At 40.4% G+C, this 20,187-nt stretch overlaps 1 protein-coding gene across 5 annotated transcripts in view; it reads right to left on the bottom strand.

Moving 5' to 3' along the window:
• The window catches only part of il1rapl2 (interleukin 1 receptor accessory protein-like 2), a 602,282-nt gene that overhangs the window by 196,809 nt on the left and 385,286 nt on the right, over nt 1-20,187 (bottom strand). The gene's annotated exons all lie outside the window — the stretch shown is intronic.

Genomic DNA, 20,187 nt, shown 5'->3' with positions numbered 1-20,187 from the left:
AATGTGTTGTCAACATTGTTTTGGATTTGAAGCCCTAAAATCTGCTCAAGGTGATAGTAATGGTTTGTGTGTGTGTGTGTGTGTGTGTGTGTGTGTGTGTGTGTGTGTGTGTGTTCTCCCAAGTTCACCTCCAAACACAAAAGACCACATTGATCTCTCTCTCTCTCTCTCACAGGACTCACCCATTGTCCCCAAACTATGACCTCTCATCTAAGTGGATCTAAACCACTTATCCCATCAGTGCTCTGTGTGTGTGTGTGTGTGTGTGTGTGTGTGTGTGTGTGTGTGTGTGTGTGTGTGTGTGTGTGTGTCCTACAGGGGACACAGGGATTTCTTTCGTCATTGACCTAACCAAGACCACTGAGCATTGGACTGGCCTGGAAAGCCTTTTTATCCATTCATCCATCTCTCAGTTTCTCTCCTCCTCATCAATCCATCTCCAGCCTACAGCATCTTGTTTTCTCCTCCAGTGATTTTAGTTACCTTTTCTTGTATGCTACTGTGGCTCTCTCTCGGTCTCTTTCTCTCTCTCTCACACACGCACATCATCTAGCATTGTATGAACCCTTCACATTTATTTATATTGCTTTGTGCTCAACATCACAACCTGTAATTGTACCATAAAAAAATTAATACCAACGCGAGGTATGTTTAACGCAACGTTGACCCCGCTCCTCCAGACTAAGGACGGAGGTTTTTGATCCACTTCTGCCGCCCTTGAGGTTTTTTTTTTTTTTTAACTTCTCCCTTCTTCCCTTCAGTTCTAGAAAGTAGCCCTTGCTTTTTGCAGATTTGATCGATTGGAACTGTTAAAGCAACACTAAAGCACTTTTCCCGCTTCGGCCCCCCTACAGGTTGGAAGCGGAATTGTCCATTATCGCTGTCGTAATGTCTCATTATGTCTCATTCAAACTACAGATCTGCTACCCAATCTGGCAAACATGCATAATGTAATGTAATGGACAATTCCGCTTCCAACCTGTAGGGGGACCGAAGTGGGAAAAGTGCTTTAGTGTTGCTTTAATAGTACAAACCATATTGCTGCAGTGTTGGTGGTTGTGGCCTCAGGTTGCCTCAGAGCTTGTCTCCAGTTGCCTGCCCTCTATCTGTAAAGCATTACCCATTCTTGGAAAAATTTGTGGATTAAATACATCCGATCTTGACTGAAAATAAAACCAAAAAGCCGCAAAAAAACAACGACTGGGGCAAAAACATACAGGCCTGCAAGTTGACACTTATTTGAAGGTAAGCTAACAATGTAACATCATGAAGGGCTGTGGAACTGGATATAGCATTGTTACTTTCAGTTGCCATTTATTGATAAAAATGAGTGCGATATAAAGATCTTCCCGGGTCTAGTCGGACCCTAGACCTGGCACGTGACCCGTAGGTAATACACAAAGTTTTGTTTTGACAACTTGTAAATAACGTTAACTTGTTAGCTATCAGCTGGCAAATCGGTGCCAATGGGGTCTGCGTTTCCCGGGTTTGGTCGGGTTTGAGTCTGACATTTCTCGGTTCTGCACCAGTCTGGGTCCCAGCTTTCAAATAATATAATAATCTTTTCCGGTTCGGTCCCGGTTAGTACATTTCCAAGTCTTTTTGGGTATGGCGCATATTTTTGGACCCATGAAAACCTCTAGCGTGATGTCCTGTTGCCCCTTAAATCTTCCTTTAGATGGAACATTTTTATGGATCAAATGACTGCATGTATTTGAAATGAGTCGTTCAGAAACACAACTTCAAATGGATGCAAATGTTGCTCTGTATCTGCTGGATATGTAAATAAAAAAAGCGATGGCTAACACGGTTTTCATAATAATTTTAAAAAGCTACAAAATTTCAATGCCATTTTTGAAGGGGACCGAAGCATCAATTATTGCAGGTTGTGATCTCCCAACTAAATGGAGACAGTGAATACGATTTCATTAAACAAGTCGCAGGACTTCATAACCATTATACTGTGTGTATGGAAATATGATTACAAAAGATGCATGTGGATCACGAATCATGTGGCAAACCTCCACATGCACTATCAATACTGACGTGATGAAATATCTTAATTCAAAGCAATTCAGATCCTCCCACGTCACTGACACACTCGCACATCCAAAAGCCGAAAGGGATTTTATGTTAAAACGTTCTTTCATCTTGTTGCTTTGATGATATTGTTCTATACAGTCATGCCAGTAACGCACATTGAACTGAGATCAACTGAAAAAGGGAAAACTAAAAGTGCTTCCTCTTCCCCCCCCAGTTGTATTGGTCTTCATCACGGTCTCTCCCCCTCTGCCTGTCCAACCCGGAAACCAGAAGCCTAACACTAAACAGTAAAAACAGAAACTATGTAAAGATGAATGTTCTATGCATATCTCGCTGTAAACATGACGATTTAATTAGACTGCAATGCAAACGCTGTGTCAGAAGCATTTAGCGCATGCTGTGCAACTCTCACAGATGCAAATTGTGTGTCTGTGCATTAACATGTGGCTCGGTGTGGAATACATTTAAATGCTTCGGTTAGTAAAATGGCCCGAAAGGAAAAAAAAATTAAAAAATGCAAGAGTATTTAATGCAAGAGCTGCACATTTGTAGCGTTTCTGAACATCAATGACAAAATGTCCTAAAACCTAAAGTAAAAAAGTTATATTGATGCTTATATTGGCTTCTTCCAAGAAGAACTTTGGAAATCAAAGATGTTTGAAATCAATTCATCATTGTCATTGCAAACAGATTTATTTTCAGCAGTTCTCCCTGATTTTACCTTCCTCTGATTGATTTGTCAGCATACAATTGATCAGATAGTGTAATTCACTCCAGACAGAGCAGTCACGAATAAGGTAAGGTGTAAAGTGTCCATATAAATGCAAACTTTTAGACTCCAACCCCGGTATCCAACATATTTTCAGGAATCACTTTTTGGGCTTTTTTGTCAAGAGTTAGATGATATGATCATGTATAAGGCTACGGTTAGCTTAGCTTGGACCAAACGGAAACAGCTAGCTTAGCTCAATCCAAAGGTAAGAACATCTGCCTACCAGCACACGTGTATTGTGATTTTATGGGCGGTTATCTGTGACAGTAGCAGTGATTTCCTTAAGTTGACTCAATGGTGACGACAAGACTTTGGGAAGTCAGCCAAGAAAGCCAGGCTATCCGTTTTACAACTGGTGTGTCAATTTGCCTACACCTGTACTTACACTTGCTATTTTGAGTACATAGTACGTACACATTAAGAAGTATGGCAAAATGCAGTGCACTATGTGTACCCAGATGCTGCACTAACGGTCAAAAAGTTGAGTGTGGAATGTTTCGACACTACTCACCCTCGATGATTGCAATCTTTGCTAGGCAGCAAATGCTCCTTGACCATCAAGGTATTTATTAACTTGTGAAATTTGGCGGGCGAAGAAGCTGCAGCAGTTGGGATTGAAACAGTGAATAACTAACTATACAAATGTATAGTTTATACATGGGTTTTCCCGCTAATTACAGATATACTGTAGTAGGATAGTCAGAAAACAAGCGGGCATATATTTTGGTGGCTGCCAATAGGTGGCGGTAATGCTATGCCCGGTTGCAATTTACCGTTAAAAAGAAGAAGTCGTCAAATGTTGCGATCATCATTTCCAGTAAGTGCATAATGTGCATGATTGGACTATCCTGTCAAAACTTACGCATTACTCAAGTAAGTCCATCATGTACGCAGTGTACTGCATGTAAGTGTACTAACAGAGTTTTTCAAATTGAGACACAGCTCAGGTTTTTGTGCTAAGCTAAGCAGCCACTGGTTGTAGCCTTATACTTAGCATACAGACATGTGAGAGCCCCAATCTTCTAACCCAACTCACAGCATAAAAAGCAAATTAGCTTATTTTCCAAATTGTCAAACTATTACACTACACACAATTTGAGTGTGCAATAAATTGGCTTTTTAATTCCATGTCTGTGCCTGCAGTCTTTATGGTGGATCTCATTGAGAATCACTATTAGATGGGAATACATAATATATAATATATTAGGAAAAATAAATTGATTTAACCTTCAATGTTTTCACTGTTTTTTATTACCAGGAGTTGGTTTTATGGTGAAATCCCAAAACAATTACAATTACTTTGTCTACAAATTTCACAAATAAATGACACTAAATCCCCCTGAAGATAGAAGCTGTTAATGGAAAATGTCAGCCCTTAGGACAGCTGCTAATGTGAATATCTGTCAAGAGGAAGGAGGACATTTATGTGGCACAGGACTTTATTAAGCAGACAAGAAAATGACTGCAAGAAACTGAAAAATGATCTTGAAATGCTGAATAACAGAGTTAATATACAGTACTGAAGATTAGATTGTGCAGGGATGGTATTTATGGCTTATCTTGATCTTATTAGAGATTTGTTTGCATTTTATAGCCTCAGGTTATTTCATTCTCCAGACGTGCACACTTTGCAGGCCAACAAAGCAGCGTTAACAGTGCTGGTGTTTATGGGACGCATGTCCACACTATTGGCAGTCTAATCTGTTTTCAACAACACTATTTACTGTACCTAGGCTTGCCACTAACGGTAGCAAATAAAGCCTTACTGCGTAATTGAGAGATAAGTCGGAGAGATAATAGGATTAGTGCATCCACACAAAAAAAGGTATTACGTGTCAGCCTGTAAGTATTGGAGAAATGTTAAAGGTTTTTTTTCACTCAATTAGCGAACAAAGAGGCTGCTTGGGGATTCTTAGGCTGAGAGCTCTTATATCACAAAGAGGTGGCATAGCCAGTTGTTTTAGTATGGTTTGAATTGTGCAGTGTTGCACTCTGAAATAAACTTGATTTTATTCAAGTGTAAAAATGACTTTGGAGGGTTTATGTGACTCATAACGGGCCCATTTGTTTTACCTACGATGGCCCTAACGCGCTGTATAAACCAACCAGATATGACATGTTAATTAGTGAGTTTTAAAGGCGCTGGTAGACTAGCTGCCCCCCCCGTTTCTAGTCTTTATGCTATGCTAAACTAACTGGCTGCTTGCTGTAGCTTCATATTTAGCATTCAGACATGAGAGTGATATTGATTTTCTCATCTAACTCTCTGCAACAAAGCCATTATGTGTATTTCCCAAAATGTCGAGCTAGTTATTTACCATCATTCATATACTGTATTAGCCTGGATCCGCCCTCCTTCGTACTTCCGCTCAATTTTCATTTCCCTTCAGTACTCTGTCTGGGTTCGCGGCATATTCTTGGGTTTTCTCTGGCCAAATATTTGGCGGTCCAATCAGCGAACAGAGGGAGTGGCTGAGAACGATGACGTTGAGGTCGTGACGTGCACTAGTTTGAGCTGTAGTTCCGTAATTGCGGTGGAGAAAGATGCGGTCCGTTGTAGTAACGCTGCCGAATATCCAGAAGTTAAAGCCCGAGCGAGAACAATCTTTGCTGAGTTTTGTTGGTGGCCATGATGTTGTGGCCCTCCTCCCCCACGGGGTTCGGGAAAAGTTAGATTTTCCAGCTCGCTCCGTTAGTGGTGAAGGAGTTGGCTAAGGCTAACGCTAGCGATGCTAATGCTAAATATAAGCGGATAGTGTTGTAGTCGCCTCTTGTTGCACATGCACATGATATACGTCACGACCAAACGTTAGCGATTGGTTATTGCAGATCCAAAGTGGCTCTGGGCAGATCCAATAGTTTTAAACTTCAACTGAGTACCCGCCTTCAAGGAAGTTAACCCTTGTCAATGGAGAGAGGCCAGACTCTCTGTACTAATGAAATGTACCAGAGTCTGGTAGGACCAGGCTAATGTACCAGAGTCTGGTACACTGTAAAAACGGATTTTGGAGGGTAGTAAATACAACACATGCAAATTGTTTAACTTTTACTGGAAATATATCAGTAAGCAAATATACAATAATGGGTAAATTCTACCTACATTACATATTTTATAACAGTAACATTTGCAGCCTAAACAAATATAATAAAATCTACCCCAAAATGATAAGTCTGCAGTTCAAAGTGCACATGCAGTGCTGGTTCTTGGCCAAGATCTATCGTTTCACTGGCGGGACACTGGAGTCAAGCTGTTCGGTTTAGCCAAGGTAAGATTCCTTTTTAACAGGTTGCTGTGTGTAATAAACTTATTTAATGGTTGGTTTAGAGTGTATATTTGGCTTGCTTCTCTAGGCTGTTAACAAGTTACTCATTAAAAGTTAGCAAGCTACCGAGTGCCAGCTAGCTAGCTAATGCCAGAGTTGAAAGGCTAACGTTAGCTTCTAATGTTACTAAAACATAGCAATGTGGAGATTGTTGGAAGAGTTACTTCAAACTAGCTAACGTTACCAGTCGTGGCATTTGACAGTGTCACAATGTAACGTTATTGCTTTCACGGCTGAACCATGTAGGCTCTAAATGTAAGCTAACTGTTAGCTAACATTACAGGTACAGTAATGTCTACTAACGTTAGCTAGGTAGCCGGATAGATACAGTAAGGTTACCTAATAGCCTTGAAGCCCCGACATTACATGCTTTTGAGAAAATATATTTTAGGCCAACCTTAGCTACATAAAGTTTGGCTTACTCCGCTTTCATCTTACCAAATCCGTTTGTTATTTAATATACAATACAATTGAGATAGGGGTGGATAAAAATGGGTGAACTCAACTGTGAGGGCAGTGCAACAACCGGTCAATCTCTGTTACACGCATACTAACTACAATATACACTGTAAATGAGGTGTGTGTGTGTGTTGGGCCAGGGAGGAGTGGGCCAACATCCCTGCCGAAATGTGCACAAACCTTGTCACCAACTATAAAAACCGTTTGACATCTGTGCTGGCCAATAATGGCTTTTCTACAAAATATTAACATGCTGTTTGTCCAGGGGGTCAAATACTTGTTTTTCCTCATCAGATGGTTATCAATTTTAATAAATTCATATGATGTGATTTTCTGGAATTTTCTTTGGGATTCTGTCTTTCACTGTTAGAATGTACATATGATTACAATTGTAGATTTTTGCATTCTTTGTAAGTGGGCAAACCTGCAAAATCAGCAAGGGGTCAAATACTTATTTCCCCCACTGTATATATATATATATATATATATATTATTTTTTTTTTTCACTAATAAGTGTAAAGAATTTGTAGAAATAAGTTAATCACTAAATACGTCTATTGACAGTCCCAATGTGTCGAGAGAGAAAAAGGGATGCAGTTGTTTGTCGCCTCATTGAATACCTTGGGGAACATCAAGAAGATCTCATCCAAGATTGCTAGGTATGTTATTAAATGATCGATCAATTCAAGGTATCACATGGTTACACATAGGGTTGGCTTGATACAATTGTTTAATTTCCGATAACACACACACACACACACATACAGTATATATAGAAACTGTGGATACTTGGCACAGCCACCATTATGGGACAGACATGCCACCCCTTCTAATGTCAGTTTAGTTTGTAATGAGGCAGGAGGTCTATCCACAATTAAAATCATAATGTAACTTGGTTATATTAATAATGCAGGTTTTTAAACCAACATACTTTATGCAAACTTTCTCACATTACTGCTAATCAGTTACTAAAATAGGGTTTTAAAAACATTTGAGGTGAGAAAAAGGCAATAAAGTCACAGTTTTTTCACTGAATTGTATTGAAGTGCTGATTATTAAAAACAACCTCTACTTGGGTTGATTTGGCTTAACCAAGAAAACAATATCAATAAATGTATTGGGATAGTATCTTGTTATTGTCCTTAAGTTAAAAGTTTATATTTTTGTTTCTTTTTTTAACATGGAGGATGAAAAGGAGGACAACATGGACTAAACTATGAAGGTGCTTGTGATCCATAATCCTGCAGCCAAGGAGCATACAGAAGATGTGTTGATTGCGATGGAGGGAAACAAAGTGCTGAACGTGTGTGGAAACCGAACCAAGGCATGTGTGCTGTTGATGGGATTGATCTACGCTCTCAAACTTGAGTATTCCAAGAAGCTTGAGTATACTTAAAGTTTTTCAGAAACTCTTTTGGTGCTTGACAGAGCAAAGCTGCTCAAGAAGGTCCAGAGCCTCAAAAGTAAGCTAATGATGAACTGTTTGTCACCGTATTCAGGCACAGACTGTTTCCTGGGAACTTACTGTTGGTGCTGAAGAATGCTCACTGTACAATGCAATCAATTGCAATGTCACATTGAAATTCACTACATTCAAATGCATATCATCTCATGGATCAATGTTATTCAAAAGATACATATTGGTTGAGCAAGGACTGAACTCAGTGTGTTTCTGACTGGTACTAGGCTGTCAATTCATTTAACCAAAGGGACACGGTGTTGAGATGTGGAAAATGCTGTTTTTTGTTCAGGCACAGACTGACTGGTTATCTTCAACAATCCCATAAGGCTTTGCAAATATCTGCATATGTTCCTCAAACATATAAAAAAAATGTAAGCTGTTCATGTTTGGTATAAAGAACAAACTGAAATCCACATATGAAGGGTTTAAGAAACTTGTTTCAGTTGAATATGCAGAGTGGAGAGGGTTCTTTTGTACCTCCTCCTTTCCTTATTTTTTTGAACATTTCATTAATTAAAAGAAATTGACATGATCAAATATCTCCTGTGTCTGACAATAATTTTTTTAAAGAAAAGTTTACTTTCCCTGAATAAGTAATGATTAATTACTCATATTGTTCAATTATTAATAACAATTATTAAGTATTAAGTGCTTACAATCAAGAGGAAATGTTACTTACTTTTTATAAGTAATCAGTTGTGTAATGTATTGAGAAATATTAGGTAGACTTCACCTAATTTCTTTTAGTGTATCACAGCTTTTAAATGTAGATATGCTTCACTCAAAACATTTGGTGAAATCTACCCAAACAGACTGAGTGCAAATTGTTACCTCACATTTATTGAGTAGATTCTATAGGTTGCTTTTTACAGTGTAGGACCAGGCTAATATGAATGACTATGACTATGAATAATACTTGGGATCTCACCGTTACTGTGTATGTGTGTGTGTGTGTGTGTGTGTATGTGTGTGTGTGTGTGTGTGTGTGTGTGTGTGTTTATGAGTCCCTCTTTTAAACACAAATAAGGAATGTGCTACCATGCTGAAACAGATGCCAGGTGTGAGCAAAAACATCTTTCATTGCAACTGGCAACACGACTGATAAATGAAAAGCAAGCAAATGAAACTACTGAAAATTGCATTACGAGCTGTAAAATGCTAATTACTTATAATTTACAGCTTCAAGAGAACACAACTAAGTATTTGCTACAAATCATGCCGGTCTACTAGTTGGATTAATTTTCTAATTTCTTCCTAATTTAAAATCTCCGTCTCAGAAGTTCACGTCCGAGTTGAAAGGACTAATTTGAGGCTATCACGCTGGCACACAGACAGCCTATGTATTGAGGCTATAATGATGTTTTTCATCATTGCACTCTGATCATAATTTGATGGGAATGCTGTACATCTGCTACTGTGGCCACAATCACTTCCAACGTGTCCTCAAGCAGGGCAGCATCACTCCTGCAGTACAACTCGAGGCACTTAGTACTTTGGCTGACTGTTAATATCTCATGTTTGTGCATTGTGTGTGTGTGTGTGTGTGTTTGGGCTTGCACCCTCTTAAAAATGAGCATTCCAATTCCAATTACATAAAATGCAAAATGAGCCGTAAATGAATCACCAAATCAACCTGTAATCCACCATATCCTCCCCATCAATAAATCAAGCACATCCTCCCTGCAATTACCCTCCTATGATCAGGGCAGGCAGCTGGAGGGTGTGTTGAATAACGGCGTTGATAGAGGGGGATGTATCCTGGCCAGCAGGCAGCGTGTTTATACCTGGACGGAGCTGCAGATTAATTTGACTATCAATCTAACTAACAGGCAGCGAGAGAGACAGAGAGAGAGAGAGAGCACAGACACCTGCGCATGCTGAGACACACACACAAACACACACACACACACACACACACATTTCTGCGCTTGCAAATATCTGAACACAAATGCTTCTACGTAAGGATGCATGTATTGCTCCAAGTTGAATTATGTTACATCAATGGGGTCTTAAAGAGGCCCTATTATGGTCCTTTTCAGCATCATATTTGTACTCTTGGGGGTCTACTAGAATACATGTTTACATGCTTCAATGTTCAAAAACATATGTTTCTCATACTGCCCATTGCTGCAGCTCCTCTGCCTGAAACACTCAATTCAAGTGCCCTGGCAGCACCTACAGGGCAGCACATATGAAAAACTGGACTGGCTTTCTCAATCGGTGACATCACTAGTTGAGGAATGTCAAAGTGACATCACTAGTTGAGGGATTTCAAACAGAAATGTTGGCGAGGCGTTGCAGGCAGTTGAGATAAAGTGCAGTCCGTGGGAAAGAAAGCTCCATTTGGAGAGAAATGTGTTTTTTTATTACATACACAAAAAACAACACTAAAAGACGGGACAAATCGGAAAATAAGCACAACAGGGGCTCTTTAAATTGGGCTTTTGCAAAGCTTTGTTCGATGTTTAATGCAGACAGTTGCCACCAAATGGCAGCAACGAATATAAGTGTTATCAGTGGAATTTTAATGGTAATCTACACCAGGGGGTGGTGCAGTGGTTAGCCCTGTCGCCTCACAGCAAGAATGTGGTTTTCTCCCACAGTTGAAAGGTCCGGTAAAGTGGCAACTCTAAAATTGCTTGTAGGCGTGAATGTGACATACTGATGGCCTGTCCAGCGTGTACCCCGCTTCTCGCCCCAGTGACAGCTGGGATTGGCTGCAGCCCGCGGCGAACCTCAAGGATAAAGGCGGCAGCAGCAGCCGGCGGTGACAAAAAAAGCCGTGGTCGAGTCGGACGGTTTACAGCCGTTTCAAGTTGCCAACACGACGTCACAGACAGTGGTGGAATGTAACCAAATACATTTACTCAAGTACTGTACTTGTACTTTACTCTACTCTTTTCTTTCCATGCCACTTTCTACTTCTACTCCGCTACATTTCAGAGAGAAACATTGTCCTTTTCACTCCACTACATTCATCTGACAGCTTTAGTTATTTTACAAATTACGTTTTTTTGCACACAAAACCCAGTTCATTAAACTAACCAACAATATAACAGCCTACAAGTCAAGTACAGGTAAAATGATTAGCCAATTAAACACTTGCTATGAAGTACTTTTACTTTTGATACTTTAAGTACATTTTCCTGATGATACACTCAATGCAGGAATTTGACTTGAGTATTTCTACAGTGTGGTATTAGTACTTTTACTTAAGTAAAGGATCTGAATACTTCTTCCACCACTGGTCTCAGAAACATACACATCCTGTTAGGTCAGATTCTGATTTATTAAAATGCTATCAGACCCATATATCAGCTTGTATGCAGTCTCCAGTTGTTTTTATTATGACAGAGTAGCCTGTTAAAATGCTCTACAGGCGATCTGTTGCTGATGTTAATATCCAACAGACTGTAGATGATCTGTAATCTGAACGTATTCAGTCTCTCTGACTTCTAAACATAACTATCTGCCACGCAGCATGCGTTCTGTACAGAATAAGCATTTAAATCAGACAAATAGCAATCTACATCTGTCTCATCTAAATCAGTTTGTCTTAAAAAACAATGACATTTATATAAAAGGTCATAGTGTTCATAGAGTCCATTCTGAACCAGTCAGCTGTTGGATCAGCTGAGAGCCAGGCGTTTCCCATCATGCCCTGGGTCGTTACCTGGCTCTACAAACTGCGGCCGCCTTAATCTCGTGAGGTTACCGTGTGCGTGATGTCAGAGCAAGTTGGACCAAGTTGGACACAAATCTAACCGACATGCAACCGGTGCAAATGGTGATCGGTTCTGCGCAGGCCTGGCTCATCTCTAACGAGCCTAATGGATGGCAGAAATACGTTTACTATTTTTAAGTCCCAGCTACTTGAGACATTCATCCATAACAGCAGCGGGTGCAACTGTAAGTCATTTTTATAAAGATTACTAAAGATCTTTTTTGAAGACATTTTATGATTTTTATAAATATCACAAAACTGCACCAAAAGCACTAAAGTTCCAGTCTTTTGATGATTATACGTTAGGCAGGTAATACGTCATCCGAGGGATGGTATCATATCACCATGCCCCTTCCTGGGGGAACGACAACAGTGGAAGTGTAACCTCGCTCCAAACTAACTTTAAACAAACCGTTTTAAATGAATGAAGTATGCCGAAACGTTGTTGAGTAGTTGGTTGCACTAACAATACACCCAAAAACCCTGATCTCTGAGGCAAGGTCAGAAAATAAAAATTAAACATATATAAAACAAATGTTTTTTTTAAACAAGAAATAAATCCATATACATTTGTCAAAATGATGATCCAAACACACGTCAAATTGCATTGACTTCTATGAGATCGTCTGTTTTCTATCCCCCAAAAGGGAGCTTGACGTTTAGCGAAGTACCAGTATGTGCCGGCCTAACGTATAGTTACTAAAGAGAATACACACACAAACCAAACAGCACACACACACACACACACACACACACACACACACACACACACACACACACACACACACTCTCTCTGAGCGACACACACTAGCCTAGTGTCAACTAGCTGACTCTCAATGTTTGTTCCATGTTGGGTAAGTGTGTGTATTTTGAGTTTAACGTGCCTATGTGCATGCATGTTTCTAAGTTAATGTTTGTGTGTGTTTGTGTGTGTGTAGCTACAATTCACGCTCTCTTCCACTTTCCAAGTTTAAGTGCGTCGTGAAAAAGGACAGATTTATGCATTGAGTGTGTGTATGTTCCACTTGAGTGCTAATATTACTTCATGTGTAAGGTCAGCAACCCCAACCTGTGAAACACAGATCAATATGTGTCACTACTGATTAGCAACAATCTTGGCTGTGTCCCTACAGACAGTTTACACCACAGACATTATGGATTACAATGATGACTTTATCTACATACATTATCAATCAGGCTTTTTCTGTTCTATACATCTACTGAGTATATAGTAGTGATAGTGATAGTGATGGCCAACTGAAGCTCCATCAGGCCGGTATTGGTATTGCTGCAACCAGTTTGTTTACCTAATACAGAAAGGTTATGGAACAAAAATAAAGGATTTCAAAATAAACACTTCAAGTGACTATATGTAACTTTTAAATGTTTCTGAAACTATGTTGTTTTTCATCTGATTATCATAAATGACCCGTAACAGAAAACGCTACTTACAGTGAAAAGAAAGTTTTTTTTAATCAGTTTTTTTTAATTAGTTTTTATTAATGCGTTTGCCCCGGTCCGACTTTTCCCGTGAAAAAATGATCACAAAATGATTTACGGCCGGTAGACGGCACTGCAGTTACACATTCTGAAGGGTTAGAGATTTCGGCGTAACACTGGAAAAGCCTGTTTTAGAGTATCCAGCCAGGTAAAAGGTAGCAGGGGATTACTTTACATAGGCTTGTGATTGGTGCCTCGATTTGGAAAAATTGGAAATGGGCTTGAATGGGCCCTTGGCAGAGCAAATTTCAAATTTGCCGGAAGTTTTGAGTATTGCAGCACTAATTATTGAAGTCTTAGATTGTACCTCTTTTTTCACGCTGCTTTGGACACAAACATCTACCAAATGAATAAATGTAGATGTAGAATACTATTGGGTAATAATAAATTACTGAGTAGGATCATAACAATATAAATGTAAGCTACTTCAAGGGGTGAAATCATTCTTGCTGTGTCTTTAGTAGGGTAGTGCGTAGTGCGTTTAGGCTGTGGCGGTTATTGCCGGAGGGGGGACACGCAAATAAACGCGGCAAAATGTTAAGACCGACCCAACTTTTGGAAAAACGCAAGCCTACGTCACGCTGCGGTGGCCAATCATGTAACTGCCGATCAGACTTGTCAGTGTGTTTTGAGGCGGATTTAAGCGTCCCGTACAGGAAACAGGAAAACATCACTGCCTCTATCAAACTCTTGGGCAGTTCAGCGCTTGTGTTTGCTGCCACAACTTTCTTGTGGCAGCAAACACAAGCGCTGAACTGCCCAAGAGTTTGTGTAAAAGCTGATTGTGATGTATGCCAAACAACAAAGCACAGACGATTTCACGGCTTGTCTCTTTTCTTTCTCCCTTTCTCCATGAAATAAAGCAGACCTTCAAGTGCGGCCTGAAACGTCAAGATCTATAACCGATCTGACGGGAAATAGTAGTAGTGAAGTATAAAGTCTACTTGTGCCACATTTGGGTGGTTAAAGAACACAACTGACGTCACACAAATGGGCCGTTTCATTGACAGGAGATCCTAAATCGGATCTGCAACAATGGTCGACCTAGTTGGGTGTAGCCATGGGGAGTGGGGATTGGTCAGGGTAAGAATACCAAAGTAAGCCAATCAGAGGCAGAATAAGGCGGCCACGAGGCACGTCCTTTGACATCGACACGTCATGCGAATCCGATCTAGCATCTACCGCCGGATGGCGGTTTCCCTGTCCGATCGCGGCCTTAGACAGGAGCTGTGGATGTTGTGAGGATCAAACCAACACCTTTGTTATACGGAGAAGTCTTTCTTACACTAGACCACTCTCACACACAGGTTGCTTGGTTTTCATCCAAACTCCTCTGCCCTCCTTTCTCCTCCGACGCAGTCCTTTCCTCCATATCGCAAACCAAGTCAGATCCTATTTCAGAGCAACTTAAAACCCCTTGAACATCAAAGCGTCAAAGCCAAGGCCTTTTTTTTTTTTTTTATTTAAATACTGGCCAGGACAGCAGGCTTAAGTTGGCATGCACTGGCACGTGTTGGTCCACATTGGCAAGAGAGTGGTACCGACTCAATGGCTGCCAAGTCATAGAGGACTGCCAAAGAAACTTCAAATGACCGCGCTCTCCTTCTCTGAAACCCATTTTGCTCTGCCCTCCTCTCTATTTTACTCTCCTACTGCCGTTGTCTGGTTTGTCTTCCACCCTGTCTTTCTCTTCATCTTTTTATCCCCTCCTCTGTCTTTATCTCCTGCTCCGAGTCTGTTAATCTGATGAAGAAAACACCCTTGTGACAACAATGGGTGTGGTTTCTTGTGTACAAGTGTGTCCACAGAGATTAGACTCATCCTCTAATGCAAAGACAGACAGTGGGTTCATCTTACTGGCAATACCACCGGGGATTTTTGTCAGTGCCTTTAAAAATGACCCATATGAGCATTTTTCTGATGAGCTACCACTATGGCTAAGGTTTGGTCACGTTTATGCAACCACGGCCTAGTCCACACGTACACAGGCATTTTTTTTTAAAACGTAGCTTTTACTAGGCATTTTGGCTTCCCGTCTATTTTCAGAAAATCCGTTTTCAGTGTTGACGTGCAGACATTGGCTCGTAGCATCAACATGTGTGCTATTATCTCTTTTGTGAGGCCTCGCAAATGAGGCAACATTTCATTAAATGGCATACATGGCCAAAAAACCTCTCTCTTTCAGTGTTTTGTAAGTAAACGGGTAAAAGACAGGTCGCAGCAGTCCATAGGAAATGAAGCATTATAAACTTCAGAGGATGGGGGGCAGCATTATGCCCGGCAGCATTTTGTTCCACAGAAAACCATTAAACACGGACTAAAAGGAAAACCTCCGCGCTACATGTTGGGGGGGTGTAATTTAATGTAGGCTACTGATGTACAACCACATAGCACATTGCAATGTTATTTTATGAATGAAATAGACATATTTCATACCTGAGGGCCAATTCAAGGTGGGTTTTGAATCATTTACAATCCTGTAATTGTTTCCATCTGTTGTCACTTTTAGCTTTTAGTTGTCCTTCGTTTAATTTCCTTTTTTCTGTGATGGCCCTGCTCTAGTATCAGCCATAACTACAACATATTCTAAAATTAAATTAAAACACAATTCGGCTTATATAAAGAAATGTCCTGCTACCCTTCACCTGGCTGGTATGCTAACACAGGCTTTTTCTAGTGTTGTGACTTCGCTGAAAAAATCGGATTAATAAAAACTACATAAAAAAAATAGCATTCTTGTCACTGTTAGTCTCGTTTGCTGTTACAGGTCATTTACGAACATCAGATGGGAAATCGGATCCATTTAAAAGTTACGTATAGTAACTTTAAAGGACTCCCAGTTAAAAGAGACAGGATGCATATTATGATCTCCAGTGTAAATTCAGCCAGTTTATTTGCCCGATCCTGCATCCTGAACTCCTCTCTCAGGGTTTTTTGTTCAGAGGTTTAACAATGTCTATCTACTGCTGCCGTTCTTCAAAAGAAAGGACAGTCATTAGTCATACGCCCGCAAAAAGTCGCCTGTCAGAAAAATGTCAGCATACGCCCCTTTACGACCAGATAGTTCAACCCTGTCTCCGTGAAATTATGTTCATATAATGCTGACATCACATTTCATTTGTTGTCCTACAATATCCAGTCTTGCAATACAATATCTGCTCGTAGCAAATAAAGCATGATTGAATTAGGCACACACAGCAGTTGGTTTAAATTAGGGAATGGTCATGGTCTTGGTTTAATGTGTGAAAGTAAGACAAAATCTTCTTTTTACTGCATCAAGGACTCTGATCTCCGGTGTCAAACTCCAACATCGGTGACCAATGACTTGCATTGAGTACTAAAATGTAGCAATCCCTTCGTTCAAAAAAATATTTTCACACCACAAGGTAATTGGGAAGACAAATTAATATTACTTAAAAGGTCCAGTGTGTAACGTATTTAGTCGTTCATTATCAAAATCTGTGTTTCTTTTTCATGAATATTTTCCACCACCACCAATTCCAAGTATTCCTTTTGGCTTGAAATTTTCCATGGAGGACCACACATATTCAAAATCCAAATTTCAGGAACAGGAGTCTTCTTCTTCGCCCAGAAAAAGAAAAAGGATATTAAAAAGAGCAAGAGACCGGCTTTTTGAAGCGTGAAGGCTACCGTAGCTGTAATACGTACTTTGAAATGCGTGGCGCGAGAGAGTTGATTGCGATATATGATCTCAACGCTAGATGGGAGAAAGTCCTACACATTGAACCTTTAAAACATAAGTTCTAAGGGACACGGTTGGATGTACGAAGCACTTTGTAACTTTGTTAAGAAAAGTGCTATAGAAATAAAGTTTATTATTATTTATTTTTTTTGGATACTGTCGCCAGATGTACCTTTTGACCGCTGCCTGTTTTTGACTCTGCCTTTGCTCTGTGTTCTTGGAAACTGGATAATTGTACTGCTGTTGTACAATAAATCCCCTTTTAGACTTTGACAGCGTGTCTGAGTACCCTGTTTGCCCAGCCTAACACTAACCAGTCAGCTAATGAGTTGGCTGGTGAAACCAGCCAGCCTAACAACCAATCAAGTCGTCAACCATGCAGTCAAACATCCAATAAAACTGTCATTCCACCAACAAGTCAGCTCGCCAATCTGCCTGCCACCAAACCAAGCAGTCACCGACCCTTCCAAGCCAATAGTCCAGCCAAGATGTCTCCAAATGAAACAACCACTAACCGACCCAGTCAGCCAGCCAGCTTTTCAGCCAGCTCGTCAGGCATTTTCCCACACAGAGAACATGTTACATTTCCATCTAATGCGAAGTGAAGAGCGGGCAAAGCCAGAGGCATGAAATCTCTCATCTCACGCTACCTTGTTCACTATCAAACACTCATTATTTTGTTCTCTGAGTCCTTTTCTCAATCGGTTTGTCCTCTGTCTTTCGAATTCTTCGTCCTCTGTGTGTGTGTGTTCGTGTGTGTAAGTGTCTGTGTGTGTGAGTGTATGTTTGTGTGTGTGTGTGCGCCCACTTCTTTTTGTATCTCTTTCTGCCCGTCTTTCACAGATAGTCGACTTTTGCAGGATGGAGGTTTGGTGCAAAGTCTTTCTCGCAGTGTCACAGCCTCCAAAGTAAACTGAGACCTCTTACTGTGTGTCAATTTCCCTCTAAGTGGTGTGTGTGTGTGTGTGTGTGTGTGTGTGTGTGTGTGTGTGTCACGCTGGTGTCATATCTAATCATAGTGGGTGTATAGGTCTTGGGCAGTCACAGCATGCCTTCTCCCCCTACTGAGGTCCTTATACATGTACCTGCAGAGAAAATGGATTTTTGGTTTTCTTTTCTCCTGCACTCATTCCTCCATCTCTCTCTCTACCCTCCCCTGTTTCTCTCTCTATCAGCTTCCCTCTGTTTTTCTCTCCATCAATTTATCCATTCTCCCCCATCCCTCCAATTTAACTAACTTTCTCCTTGACTCTCTTTACCCTCTCCTCTTTCTCTCTCTTTGCCACCCACCTGCTTTCATTTCTTTCTCCTTCTCCCAGTGCACATCTCTCTTTCACGGTATCCTGCGTCTCTGAATTCTTTTTATTATCAAGTTATGGTCTCCTGAGAGAGAATGCCACTCCACCTTTGCTTGTTCACCTTCGGTTTATAACAGTGTCTCCAGGTTGTCCCCCCTTTCAAGTTCATATAAACCCACACGCTCCACTAGACACCAGGGATGTGTTTTGAAAAGAAACGGGTAAAAGACAAATCGCAGCAGTCCATATGAAATGAAGCATTATAAACTTCAGAGGATGGGGGGCAGTAATATGCCCTGCAGCATTTCATTACACCACAAACCATTAAAAGAAGATGCAAAACTATTTCTTTACAGCTACAACCATAAACAAGCTAGAATGGTTTAACAGGTAGTCATCACATGTATTCAATAGAAGATAATACCACAAAATCATTAGATTATACCTGCTTGATTATCATTATCTGTCCTCTTCCATGCAATTCTGTGTTATCCAAAACTTGTGAGTCTGACAGTTTAACAATGAGCTGAAACTCACTATAAAGCTCAGTAAATTCTATGGGGAGCTGCAGATTCTGGTGAAAATTCTCTGTAGTTTCATAACTACCAACGACCCCTTTCACATTGTCATTTGATACATTATTTTAAAAATATCAATTCTAGCCATTTCAAAGATGTTGGCATTTCAGTCACGTTTAAATTAAATAAGATAGAAACACAGGGAGGCTTTCAGAAAATCTGTCAACCTATCCAAACCTAACATATAACTAAAAGCACTGTCGTCGGAGAAACACAGCAGTAGCTCATGTTAGAGGATGTCAATTGTACATATCAACATCCAAAATGAAAAGGATATCCAACCAATATCATTTTCAGTCGACAAAACTGCAGTAGAGGCCGCTAGGAATAGTACATTTGATGTTTTTCAAGATTCAAGAAATGTGCAGATTATTTTGGTATGTTGACCACTTAAGTAAACTGCTGATTTATTCTCTGCTCTGATAGCCGACAGCGGTTTGCTCTGAGCTCATCCACCGCCACTCTCTCTCATTACGTACACACTAAGCACTGAGCTATTCCTTAAAGGAGCTACGCTTCTCTTATAACACGACGATAGCCAGTCAGAGCTTCCCGTATGTAGTCGGTAAGTCCGAACCATCCAAAAAATGCTTTCACGCTAGAAATTAACCGGACCATGGTTTAGTTTGATCCGGACTGAGACCACCTCCAGTTACAGACCAGTTGTCAATTCATCCAGCGGCCACGTCATTTAAATAGCAAAAGCACCTGCGCCCATGGGCGTGATGGTCTTACAGGGAGGTGTGTTCAGGTACAGGGAGGTGTGTTCAGGTGCGTTCTTGGCGTATTGCTATCTTGAGGCAGCGGAAAGTGATCGCACCATTGACCAACAAAAACCTGGTCTATCGTTAATAACGCAGCATTTCATTGCTATTTTAACACATTAGTAATATCTACTAGGCTCGTGCACAGCGCGCACACTATGCTTGTTACAGTTATTACTGTTGGAATAGCTAAAATCAGGCACTGCCAAAATGCCGGCGGCAGGCGCCACCGGGAGCCGCACACTTTGAGCTTCATTTGGCTCTTCATCCATAATTAATACAGTCCATAGAATGTATGAATATCATTTTCATAATTATGTCTAAAAAATGGCATCAATATACTGTGTGTATAAATAAAAATATTTGAAATACAAAAAAAGAAAAATCCAGGGCTGTGACTAGATCATAGCTATATAATAGTTCTATAATTGTTCCACTGTCCAATATATCCTTTGTGTATATTCTTTCCCTTGTTTCTCCAAAAATCCACTGTTTAGACCGTTACCAAGGAAAACCATTGATATAGTGATTTGTACAATGTGTAAGCAGTATGGGTGTGAA

Source organism: Perca flavescens, chromosome 10, assembly GCF_004354835.1.
Source record: "Perca flavescens isolate YP-PL-M2 chromosome 10, PFLA_1.0, whole genome shotgun sequence".
In the NCBI taxonomy this organism is placed as follows: domain Eukaryota; kingdom Metazoa; phylum Chordata; class Actinopteri; order Perciformes; family Percidae; genus Perca; species Perca flavescens.
Note: the sequence above shows the minus strand (reverse complement) of the source record. Positions and strands in the feature narration are given on the sequence as shown.